The 13,033-nt window shown below is 41.9% G+C and overlaps 1 long non-coding RNA gene across 1 annotated transcript in view; it reads right to left on the reverse strand.

Moving 5' to 3' along the window:
* The window catches only part of LOC111094987, a 39,397-nt gene extending 28,873 nt beyond the window's left edge, over positions 1-10,524 (reverse strand). The window contains exon 1 of the long non-coding RNA XR_005365445.1: positions 10,166-10,524. This is a non-coding gene — a long non-coding RNA (uncharacterized LOC111094987). The remainder of the gene's footprint in view (positions 1-10,165) is intronic.
* Positions 10,525-13,033: the final 2,509 nt, after the last annotated feature.

Below are 13,033 nucleotides of genomic sequence, written 5' to 3' on the forward strand. Positions count from 1 at the left end.
TTAATAGTGAAGCTTGCAAATTCCAAAGATAAAGAGAAGATCCTTAAAACAGCAAGAGACAAGAAATCCCTGACTTTTATGGGGAGGAGTATTAGGGTAACAGCAGACCTCTCCACAGAGACCTGGCAGGCCAGAAAGGGCTGGCAGGATATATTCAGGGTCCTAAATGAGAAGAACATGCAACCAAGAATACTTTATCCAGCAAGGCTCCCATTCAAAATGGAAGGAGAGATAAAGAGCTTCCAAGACAGGCAGAAACTAAAAGAATATGTGACCTCCAAACCAGCTCTGCAAGAAATTTTAAGGGGGACTCTTAAAATTCCCCTTTAAGAAGAAGTTCAGTGGAACAGTCCACAAAAACAAGGACTGAATAGTTATCATGATGACACTAAATTCATATCTCTCAATAGTAACTCTGAATGTGAACGGGCTTAATGACCCCATCAAAAGGCGCAGGGTTTCAGACTGGATAAAAAAGCAGGACCCATCTATTTGCTGTCTACAAGAGACTCATTTTAGACAGAAGGACACCTACAGCCTGAAAATAAAAGGTTGGAGAACCATTTACCATTCGAATGGTCCTCAAAAGAAAGCAGGGGTAGCCATCCTTATATCAGATAAACTAAAATTTACCCCAAAGACTGTAGTGAGAGATGAAGAGGGACACTATATCATACTTAAAGGATCTATTCAACAAGAGGACTTAACAATCCTCAATATATATGCCCCGAATGTGGGAGATGCCAAATATATAAATCAATTATTTTTTTTTTAATTTTTATTTATTTATGATAGTCACAGAGAGAGAGAGAGAGAGGCAGAGACATAGGCAGAGGGAGAAGCAGGCTCCATGCACCGGGAGCCCGACGTGGGATTCGATTCCGGGTCTCCAGGATCGCGCCCTGGGCCATAGGCAGGCGCCAAACCGCTGCGCCACCCAGGGATCCCTATAAATCAATTATTAACCAAAGTGAAGAAATACTTAGATAATAATACACTTATACTTGGTGACTTCAATCTAGCTCTTTCTATACTCGATAGGTCTTCTAAGCACAACATCTCCAAAGAAACGAGAGCTTTAAATGATACACTGGACCAAATGGATTTCACAGATATCTACAGAACTTTACATACAAACTCAACTGAATACACATTCTTCTCAAGTGCACGTGGAACTTTCTCCAGAATAGACCACATATTGGGTCATAAATCGGGTCTGAACCGATACCAAAAGATTGGGATCGTCCCCTGCATATTCTCAGACCATAATGCCTTGAAATTAGAACTAAATCACAACAAGAAGTTTGGAAGGACCTCAAACACGTGGAGGTTAAGGACCATCCTGCTAAAAGATGAAAGGATCAACAAAGAAATTAAGGAAGAATTAAAAAGATTCATGGAAACTAATGAGAATGAAGATACAACCATCCAAAATCTTTGGGATGCAGCAAAAGCAGTCCTAAGAGGGAAATACATCGCAATACAAGCATCCATTCAACTACTGGAAAGAACTCAAATACAAAAGCTAACCTTACACATAAAGGAGCTGGAGAAAAAAACAGCAAATAGATCCTACACCCAAGAGAAGAAGGGAGTTAATAAAGATTCGAGCAGAACTCAACGAAATCGAGACCAGAAGAACTGTGGAACAGATCAACAGAACCAGGAGTTGGTTCTTTGAAAGAATTAATAAGATACATAAACCATTAGCCAGCCTTATGAAAAAGAAGAGAGAGAAGACTAAAATTAATAAAATCATGAATGAGAAAGGAGAGATCACTACCAACACCAAGGAAATACAAACGATTTTAAAAACATATTATGAACAGCTATACGCCAATAAATTAGGCAATCCAGGAGAAATGGACGCATTCCTGGAAAGCCACAAACTACCAAAACTGGAACAGGAAGAAATAGAAAACCTTAACAGGCCAATAACCAGGGAGGAAATTGAAGCAGTCATCAAAAACCTGCCAAGACACAAGAATCCAGGGCAGGATGGCTTCCCAGGGGAATTCTATCAAACATTTAAAGAAGAAACCATACCTATTCTACTAAAGCTGTTTGGAAAGATAGAAAGAGATGGAGTACTTACAAATTCATTCTATGAGGCCAGCATCACCTTAATTCCAAAACCAGACAAAGACCCCACCATAAAGGAGAATTACAGACCAATATCCCTGATGAACATGGATGCAAAAATTCTCAACAAGATACTGGCCAATAGGATCCAACAGTACATTAAGAAAATTATTCACCAAGACCAAGTAGGATTTATCCCTGGGACACAAGGCTGGTTCAACACCCGTAAAACAATCAATGTGATTCATCATATCAGCAAGAGAAAAACCAAGAACCATATGATCCTCTCATTAGATGCAAAGAAAGCATTTGACAAAATACAGCATCCATTTCTGATCAAAACTCTTCAGAGTGTAGGGATAGAGGCAACATTCCTCGACATCTTAAAAGCCATCTATGAAAAGCCCACAGCAAATATCATTCTCAATGGGGAAGCACTGGGAGCCTTTCCCCTAAGATCAGAAACAAGACAGGGATGTCCACTCTCACCACTACTGTTCAACATAGTACTGGAAGTCCTAGCCTCAGCAATCAGACAACAAAAAGACATTAAAGGCATTCAAATTGGCAAAGAAGTCAAACTCTCCCTCTTCGCCGATGACATGATACTCTACATAGAAAACCCAAAAGCCTCCACCCCAAGATTGCTAGAACTCATACAGCAATTCGGTAGCGTGGCAGGATACAAAATCAATGCCCAGAAATCAGTGGCATTTCTATACACTAACAATGAGACTGAAGAAAGAAAAATTAAGGAGTCAATCCCATTTACAATTGCACCCAAAAGCATAAGATACCTAGGAATAAACCTAACCAAAGATGTAAAGGATCTATACCCTCAAAACTATAGAACACTTCTGAAAGAAATTGAGGAAGACACAAAGAGATGGAAAAATATTCCATGCTCATGGATTGGCAGAATTAATATTGTGAAAATGTCAATGTTACCCAGGGCAATATACACGTTTAATGCAATCCCTATCAAAATACCATGGACTTTCTTCAGAGAGTTAGAACAAATTATTTTGAGATTTGTGTGGAATCAGAAAAGACCCCGAATAGCCAGGGGAATTTTAAAAAAGAAAACCATATCTGGGGGCATCACAATGCCAGATTTCAGGTTGTACTACAAAGCTGTGGTCATCAAGACAGTGTGGTACTGGCACAAAAACAGACACATAGATCAGTGGAACAGAATAGAGAATCCAGAAGTGGACCCTGAACTTTATGGTCAACTAATATTCGATAAAGGAGGACAGGCTATTCATTGGAAGAAAGACAGTCTCTTCAATAAATGGTGCTGGGAAAATTGGACATCCACATGCAGAAGAATGAAACTAGACCACTCTCTTTCACCATACACAAAGATAAACTCAAAATGGATGAAAGATCTAAATGTGAGACAAGATTCCATCAAAATCCTAGAGAAGAACACAGGCAACACCCTTTTTGAACTCGGCCATAGTAACTTCTCGCAAGATACATCCACGAAGGCAAAAGAAACAAAAGCAAAAATGAACTATTGGGAGTTCATCAAGATAAGAAGCTTTTGCACAACAAAGGATACAGTTCAGGAACAAGACAGGGATGTCCACTCTCACCACTGCTGTTCAACATAGTAATGGAAGTCCTAGCCTCAGCAATCAGACAACAAAAAGACATTAAAGGCATTCAAATTGGCAAAGAAGAAGTCAAACTCTCCCTCTTCGCCGATGACATGATACTCTACATAGAAAACCCAAAAGTCTCCACCCCAAGATTGCTAGAACTCATACAGCAATTCGGTAGCGTGGCAGGATACAAAATCAATGCCCAGAAATCAGTGGCATTTCTATACACTAACAATGAGACTGAAGAAAGAGAAATTAAGGAGTCAATCCCATTTACAATTGCACCCAAAAGCATAAGATACCTAGGAATAAACCTAACCAAAGATGTAAAGGATCTATACCCTCAAAACTATAGAACACTTCTGAAAGAAATTGAGGAAGACACAAAGAGATGGAAAAATATTCCATGCTCATGGATTGGCAGAATTAATATTGTGAAAATGTCAATGTTACCCAGGGCAATATACACGTTTAATGCAATCCCTATCAAAATACCATGGACTTTCTTCAGAGAGTTAGAACAAATTATTTTAAGATTTGTGTGGAATCAGAAAAGACCCCGAATAGCCAGGGGAATTTTAAAAAAGAAAACCATATCTGGGGGCATCACAATGCCAGATTTCAGGTTGTACTACAAAGCTGTGGTCATCAAGACAGTGTGGTACTGGCACAAAAACAGACACATAGATCAGTGGAACAGAATAGAGAATCCAGAAGTGGACCCTGAACTTTATGGGCAACTAATATTCGATAAAGGAGGAAAGACTATCCATTGGAAGAAAGACAGTCTCTTCAATAAATGGTGCTGGGAAAATTGGACATCCACATGCAGAAGAATGAAACTAGACCACTCTCTTTCACCATACACAAAGATAAACTCAAAATGGATGAAAGATCTAAATGTGAGACAAGATTCCATCAAAATCCTAGAGAAGAACACAGGCAACACCCTTTTTGAACTCGGCCATAGTAAGTTCTTGTAAGATACATCCAGGAAGGCAAAAGAAACAAAAGCAAAAATGAACTATTGGGACTTCATCAAGATAAGAAGCTTTTGCACAGCAAAGGATACAGTCAACAAAACTCAAAGACAACCTACAGAATGGGAGAAGATATTTGCAAATGACATATCAGATAAAGGGCTAGTTTCCAAGATCTATAAAGAACTTATTAAACTCAACACCAAAGAAACAAACAATCCAATCATGAAATGGGCAAAAGACATGAACAGAAATCTCACAGAGGAAGACATAGACATGGCCATCATGCACATGAGAAAATGCTCTGCATCACTTGCCATCAGGGAAATACAAATCAAAACTACAATGAGATACCACCTCACACCAGTGAGAATGGGGAAAATTAACAAGGCAGGAAACAACAAATGTTGGAGAGGATGCGGAGAAAAGGGAACCCTCTTACACTGTTGGTGGGAATGTGAACTGGTGCAGCCACTCTGGAAAACTGTGTGGAGGTTCCTCAAAGAGTTAAAAATATACCTGCCCTACGACCCAGCAATTGCACTGTTGGGGATTTACCCCAAAGATACAAATGCAATGAAACGCCGGGACACCTGCACCCCGATGTTTCTAGCAGCAATGGCCACGATAGCCAAACTGTGGAAGGAGCCTCGGTGTCCAACGAAAGATGAATGGATAAAGAAGATGTGGTTTATGTATACAATGGAATATTACTCAGCTATTAGAAATGACAAATACCCACCATTTGCTTCAACGTGGATGGAACTGGAGGGTATTATGCTGAGTGAAGTAAGTCAGTCGGAGAAGGACAAACATTATATGTTCTCATTCATTTGGGGAATATAAATAATAGTGAAAGGGAATATAAGGGAAGGGAGAAGAAATGTGTGGGAAATATCAGAAATGGAGACAGAACGTAAAGACTGCTAACTCTGGGAAACGAACTAGGGGTGGTAGAAGGGGAGGAGGGCGGGTAGTGGGAGTGAATGGGTGACGGGCACTGGGTGTTATTCTGTATGTTAGTAAATTGAACACCAATAAAAAATAAATTAAAAAAAAAAAGGATACAGTCAACAAAACTAAAAGACAACCTACAGAATGGGAGAAGATATTTGCAAATGACATATCAGATAAAGGGCTAGTTTCCAAGATCTATAAAGAACTTATTAAACTCAACACCAAAGAAACAAACAATCCAATCATGAAATGGGCAAAAGACATGAACAGAAATCTCACAGAGGAAGACATAGACATGGCCGACATGCATATGAGAAAATGCTGTGCATCACTTGCCATCAGGGAAATACAAATCAAAACCACAATGAGATACCACCTCACAGCAGCGAGAATGGGGCAAATTAACAAGGCAGGAAACAACAAATGTTGGAGAGGATGCGGAGAAAAGGGAACCCTCTTACACTGTTGGTGGGAATGTGAACTGGTGCAGCCACTCTGGAAAACTGTGTGGAGGTTCCTCAAACAGTTAAAAATAGACCTGCCCTACGACCCAGCAATTGCACTGCTGGGGATTTACTCCAAAGATACAAATGCAATGAAACGCCAGGACACCTGCACCCCGATGTTTATAGCAGCAATGGCCACGGTAGCCAACTGTGGAAGGAGCCTCGGTGTCCAACGAAAGATGAATGGATAAAGAAGATGTGGTTTATGTATACAATGGAATATTACTCAGCTATTAGAAATGACAAATACCCACCATTTGCTTCAACGTGGATGGAACTGGAGGGTTTATGCTGAGTGAAGTAAGCCAGTCGGAGAAGGACAAACATTATATGTTCTCATTCATTTGGGGAATATAAATAATAGTGAAAGGGAATATAAGGGAAGGGGGAAGAAATGTGTGGGAAATATCAGAAAGGGAGACAGAACGTAAAGACTGCTAACTCTGGGAAACGAACTAGGGGTGGTGGAAGGGGAGGAGGGCGGGGGGTGGGAGTGAATGGGTGACGGGCACTGGGGGTTATTCTGTATGCTAGTAAGTTGAACACCAATAAAAAATAAATTAATTCTTCAAAAAAATAAAAATAAAAAAAAAATAAAAAGTAAGGAGAGAAGTGTCCAAAAAAAAAAAAAAAAAAAGAAATGACAAATACCCACCATTTGCTTCAACGTGGATGGAACTGGAGGGTATTATGCTGAGTGAAGTAAGTCAGTCGGAGAAGGACAAACATTATATGTTCTCATTCATTTGGGGAATATAAATAATAGTGAAAGGGAATATAAGGGAAGGGAGAAGAAATGTGTGGGAAATATCAGAAAGGGAGACAGAACGTAAAGACTGCTAACTCTGGGAAACTAACTAGGGGTGGTAGAAGGGGAGAAGGGTGAGGGGTGGGAGTGAATGGGTGACGGGCACTGGGGGTTATTTTGTATGTTAGTAAATTGAACACCAATAAAAAATAAATTTAAAAAAATTCTTTCAAAGAACCAACTCCTGGTTTTGTTTATCTGTTCCACACTTCTTTTGGTGTCGATTTCATTGAGTTCTGCTCGATTCTTTATTAACTCTCTTCTTCTGCTGGGTGTAGGATCCATCTGCTGTTTTTTCTCTAGCTCCTTTATGTGTAAGGTTAGCTTTTACATTTCAGTTCCTTCCAGTTTTTGAATGGATGCTTGTATTGCGATGTATTTCCCCCTCAGGACTCCTTCTGCTGTGTCCCAAAGATTTTGAACGGTTGTATCTTCATTCTCATTAGTTTCCATGAATCTTTTTAATTCTTCCTTAATTTCCTGGTTGACCCTTTCATCTTTTAGCAGGATGGTCCTTAACCTCCACGTGTTTGAGGTCCTTCCAAACTTCTTGTTGTGATTTAGTTCTAATTTCAAGGCATTATGGTCTGAGAATATGGAGGGGACGATCCCAATCTTTTGGTATTGGTTCAGACTCGATTTGTGACCCAGTATGTGGTCTATTCTGGAGAAAGTTCCATGTGCACTTGAGAAGAATGTGTATTCAGTTGAGCTTGGATGTAAAGTTCTGTAGATATCTATGAAATCCATTTCGTCCAGTGTATCATTTAAAGCTCTCGTTTCTTTGGAGATGTTGTGTTTAGAAGACCGAGTGTAGAAAGCGCTAGATTGAAGTCTCCAAGTATAAGTGTATTATTATCTAAGTATGTCTTAACTTTGTTATTAATTGATTGATATATTTGGCAGCTCCCATATTCAGGGCATATAGTGAAGATTGTTAAGTCCTCTTTTTGGATAGATCCTTTAAGTATGATATAGTATCCCTCTTCATCTCTCACTACAGTCTTTGGGGTAAATTTTAGTTTATCTGATACGAGGATGGCTACTCTTGCTTTATTTTGAGGACCATTTGAATGGTAAATGGTTCTCCAACCTTTTTCTTTCAGGCTGTAGGTGTCCTTCTGTCTAAAATGAGTCTCTTGTAGACAACAAATAGATGGGTCCTGCTTTCTTATCCAGTCTGAAACCCTGCACCTTTTGATGGGGTCATTAAGCCCGATCACGTTGAGAGTTACTATTGAAAGATAGGAGTTTAGTGTCATCATTATATCTATTCAGTCCTTGTTTTTGTGGATTTTTCCACTGAACTTCTTCTTAAAGGGTTATTTTAAGAGTCCCCCTTAAAATTTCTTGCAGAGCTGGTTTGGAGGTCACATATTCTTTCAGTTCCTGCCTGCCTTGGAAGCTCTTTATCTCTCCTTCCATTTTGAATGAGAGCCTTGCTGGATAAAGTATTATTGGTTGCATGTTTTTCTCATTTAGGACCCTGAATATATCCTGCCAGCCCTTTCTGGCCTGCCAGGTCTCTGTGGAGAGGCCTGCTGTTACCCTAATACTCCTCCCCATAAAAGTCAGGGATTTCTTGTCTCTTGCTGTTTTAAGGATCTTCTCTTTATCTTTGGAATTTGCAAGCTTAACTATTAAATGTCGAGGTGTTGAATGGTTTTTATTGATTTTAGGGGGGATCTCTCTATCTCCTGGATCTGAATGCCTGTTTCCCTTCCCAGATTAGGAAAGTTTTCAGGTATGATTTGTTCAAATTCATATTCTCGACCTCTGTCCCTTTCAGCGCCCTTGGGAACCCCAATTAAATGTGGTTTTTTCTTCCTCAGGCTGTCATTTATTTCCCTTAATCTATCCTCATGGTCTTTTAATTGTCTCTTTTTTCCTCAGGTTCCTTCTTCGCCATCAACCTGTCTTCTATGTCAGTCACTCGTTTTCCACCTCGTTAACCCTTGTCGTTAGGACTTCTAGTTTGGGTTGCATCTCATTCAATTGATTTTTAATTTCTGCCTGATTAGATCTAAATTCTGCAGTCATGAAGTCTCTTGAGTCTTTTATGCTTTTTTTCTAGAGCCACAAGTAGTTTTATAACAGTGCTTTGGAATTGGCTTTCTGACATTGAATTATAATCCAGATTTTGTAACTGTGTGGGAGAGAGGACTGTTTCTGATTCTTCCTTTTGAGGTGAGGTTTTCCTTCTAGTCATTTTGCTCAGTGCAGAGTGGCCAAAAACAAGTTGTATTGAGTAAAGAAGAAAAACAGAGGAGATAAAGAAGGAAGGAAAAGAAAAAAAGGAAAAGGAAAAAAGGAAGAAAAAAGAAAAAAAGAGAAGAAAAAGAAAGAAAAGGAAAGAAAGGGAAAAAGGGTGGGGGAAGCAAACAGAAATCAAAAAGCAAAAAATAAAAATAAGAACATGGGGGAGTATCTTCTGATTCTGTATACTTAAAGTCCCTTGACTTCCCCTGGAACTTGTCCGTCTAGCTGGTCTTCTGGGGGAGGGGCCTGTTGTGCTGATTTTCAGGTGTTAGCGCTTGGGGGAGCTGCTCAGCCCCCTGTCTGGTGCAGGGCTCAGTGGGGGTTGTTGTTTACCCCGTGAGGCCCCAGGAGGAACAACCACAGAGCCGGCAGCCAGCTCTGGACCCCTGGATTCAGCTCCCATAGTAACTACGAAGCTCTCCATCTGCAGGGGTCTGGATGCTCTGGGGCGGGGCCGCTGATCTGCCCAGCTCAGGGCAGGAGCGTCCTTGCTGTCCTGGGCCGTCCTGGCCTCTGCCTGTCCCGGGGGTAGATCAGATCCTGGGCTGTGTCCCCCCACGCCCTGCGCTCCGGGGGCTTGCGCTGTTGGATTTGCGCTCCCAGCCGTGCAGCTTCCTCTGCAGAGCGGCCACCCGAGCCCCTCCGAGCTGCTCCTGGGTCCAGCTGTATGCGTGCTGCAGCCCATTAGGGAGCTCAGCGGCAGGGTGTGGCGCACTATCCCCGGGGCACAGGTGTCTGTTAGTGTCCCAGGAAGCCTGAGGGCATCCCCACCCTCCTGGGGTCCTGCTCTAACTCCCTGCAAGCACCTTTCCACCAGGGAAGATTGGTGAAGCAACTGCTTCTCTGGGACAGAGCTTTCCTGTCCTGGGGGCACTCGCACCTGCCTTAGCCCAGCTCCTCGCGGGGCCCCTCCATATTAGATGCCTTTTGTTTCCTTATTTCTTTTTTCCCCCGTCTTCCTACCTTGACAGAAGCGTGAACTCTTCTCACTGTAGCATTCCAGCTGTTCTCTCTTTAATCTCAAGCCGCATTCATAGATTTTCAGGATGATTTGAAGGTTATCTAGGTAATTTGGTGGGGACAGGTGATTTGGGGACCCTTCTCTTCCCCAATCTTGCCCCTCTTCTGCAGATGGAGTTTTGAACATATTCACTATAGATGTTTGTCAGAAGCTCGTGCAACGCAAGTGGAAAAATGCAGGCTTGGAAGGTGTGTCTCCAGGTGCAGTAGAGCAGTATTCATGGAACCTCCTCACTTAGAATGCTGCTACATACTCACACCAATAAGTATGCACCAGTTGAAAGATAGCTTAATCCCTAACACTAACTCTAACCTTAATCCTAAACCCTAAACCCTAACCCTAATCCTAACCCCTCACCCTAACCCCTCACCCTAACCCTAATCCTAACTCCTATCCCTAACCGTACCCCTAACCCTAACCTTGACTCTCACCCTAACACTAACCCTAACCCTAAATCCTAACCCTAACTCTAACCCTAACCCCTAACCATAACACCTAACCCTAACCCTAACCCCTAAACCTAACCCTAACCCCTAATGGTAACCTAACCCCTAACCCTAACCCTATCCCTAACCACTAACCCTAGCTGTAACCGCTAACCCTAACCCTAACCCTAACCCCTAGCCCTAACACTAACCCTAACACCTAACCCTAACCCTAACCAAAACCGTAACCCTAACCCTAACCCACCCTAACCCTAACACTAACACTAACCCAACACTAACCCTAACCCTAAACCCTGACCCTAAACCTATCCCTATCCCTCACCCTTAACTCTTACCCTCACCCTAACCTTAACCCCTAACCATAACCCTAACACCTAACCCTAACCAAAACACTAACCCCTAACACTAACCCTAACACCTAACCCTAACCAGCTAAGCCTAACCCTAACCCTAACCCTATCCCTAACCCTAACCAAAACACTAACCCCTAACACTAACACTAACCCTATCCCCTAACACTAACCCTAACACTAAACCTCAAACACTAACACTAACCCTAAATGTAATCCCTAACCCTAACCCTAACCCCTAACACTAAACCTAAATCTAACCGCTAACCCTAACACTAATGCCGAAACCCAACCATAACCTCTAACTCTAACCCTAACCCTAACCCCTAACCTTAAACCTAACCCTAACCCTAACCCCTAAACATATCCTAAACTCTAATGTAACCATAACACCTAACCCTAACCATAACCCTAACCCTAAAAACCTAACCCTAACCCTAACCCTCTAACACTAACACTAACCCTCTAACACTAACCCTAACCCTCACACTAAACCCTAACCCTAAACCACAAACTCTAACCCTAAACCCTAACCCTAATACTATCCCAAACACCTAACCCTAACCCTAACCCCTAACCATAACCATAACACCTAACCCTAACACCTAACCCTAACCCCTAACACTAAGCCTAACAAATAACCGTAAAAACAAACCCTAACCCTAACCCCTAAACCCTAACCATTACACTAACCCTACACCTAACCCTAACACTAACCCCATAACCCTAACCCTATCCCTCTAACCCTAACCCGCTAACACTAACAACCCTAACCCTAACCCTAACAACCCTAACCCTAACTCTAAACCTAAAAACCCTAGGCCTAACCTTAACAACCCTAACCCTAATGCTAACAATAACAACCCTAACCCTAACCTAAACACCCTAACCCTAACAACCCTAACCCTAACGCCTAACCCTAAAACTAACCCTAACGCTAACCCTAAACCCTAACCCTAACGCTCACCCCTAACCCTTACGCTAACACTAAACCCCACACCTAACCCTAACCCCTAAACCTAACCACCTAACACTAACCCTACCCCTAACTCCTAACACTAACCCTAACAACCCTAACCCTAACCCTAAACACCCTAACCCTAACAACCCTAACAACCCAAACACTAACCCTTACCCTAACCCAAACCCTAACCCCTAACCCTAACCCTAACCCCGAACCCTAACACTAAACCTCAACACTAACCCTAACCCTAAACCTAATCCCTAACCCTAACCCAACCCTAAACCCTAACACTAACCCTAAATCTAACCCCTAACCCTAACCCTAACAGCCAAACTCTAACCCTAAACCCTAACCCTAACACTAACCCAAACAACTAATCCTAACCTTAACCACTAATCCTAAACCTAACACCTAACCCTATCAACTAACCCTAACACCTAACACTAACCCTACCACCTAACCCTAACACCTAACCCTACCACTAACTCCTAACCCTAACCCTAACCCAACACTAACCCTAAACCCTAAACATAAACCTAACCCTAACCCTTAACTCTCACCCTAACCCTCACCCACATCCTAACCCCTAACCCTAAACCTAACACCTAACCCTAACCGAAACCCTAACCCTAACAACTAACCCTAAACCCTAACCCTAAACCTAACACCTAACCCTAACACCCTACCCTAAACCTAACCCAAACCCTAACCCCTAACACTAACCCTAAATCTAACCCCTAACCCTAACACTAACCCTAAACTAACGCTGAACCATATCCATAACCCCTAAACCTAACCCTAACCCCTAACCTTAACCCTAACCCCTAAATGCAACCCTAAACCCTAGCCCTAACCGTAACACCTAACCCTAACCCTAACCATAACCATTTAAACCTAACACTAACCTTCTCACACTAGTCCTAACCCTAACCCTAAACACTAACCCTAACCTGCAAACTCTAACCCTAAAACCTAACCATAACATTAACCCAAACACCATTAACCCTAACCCCTAACCCTAACACTAACACCTAACCTAACAACTAACCC

Source organism: Canis lupus, chromosome 10, assembly GCF_011100685.1.
Source record: "Canis lupus familiaris isolate Mischka breed German Shepherd chromosome 10, alternate assembly UU_Cfam_GSD_1.0, whole genome shotgun sequence".
Lineage (NCBI taxonomy): Eukaryota > Metazoa > Chordata > Mammalia > Carnivora > Canidae > Canis > Canis lupus.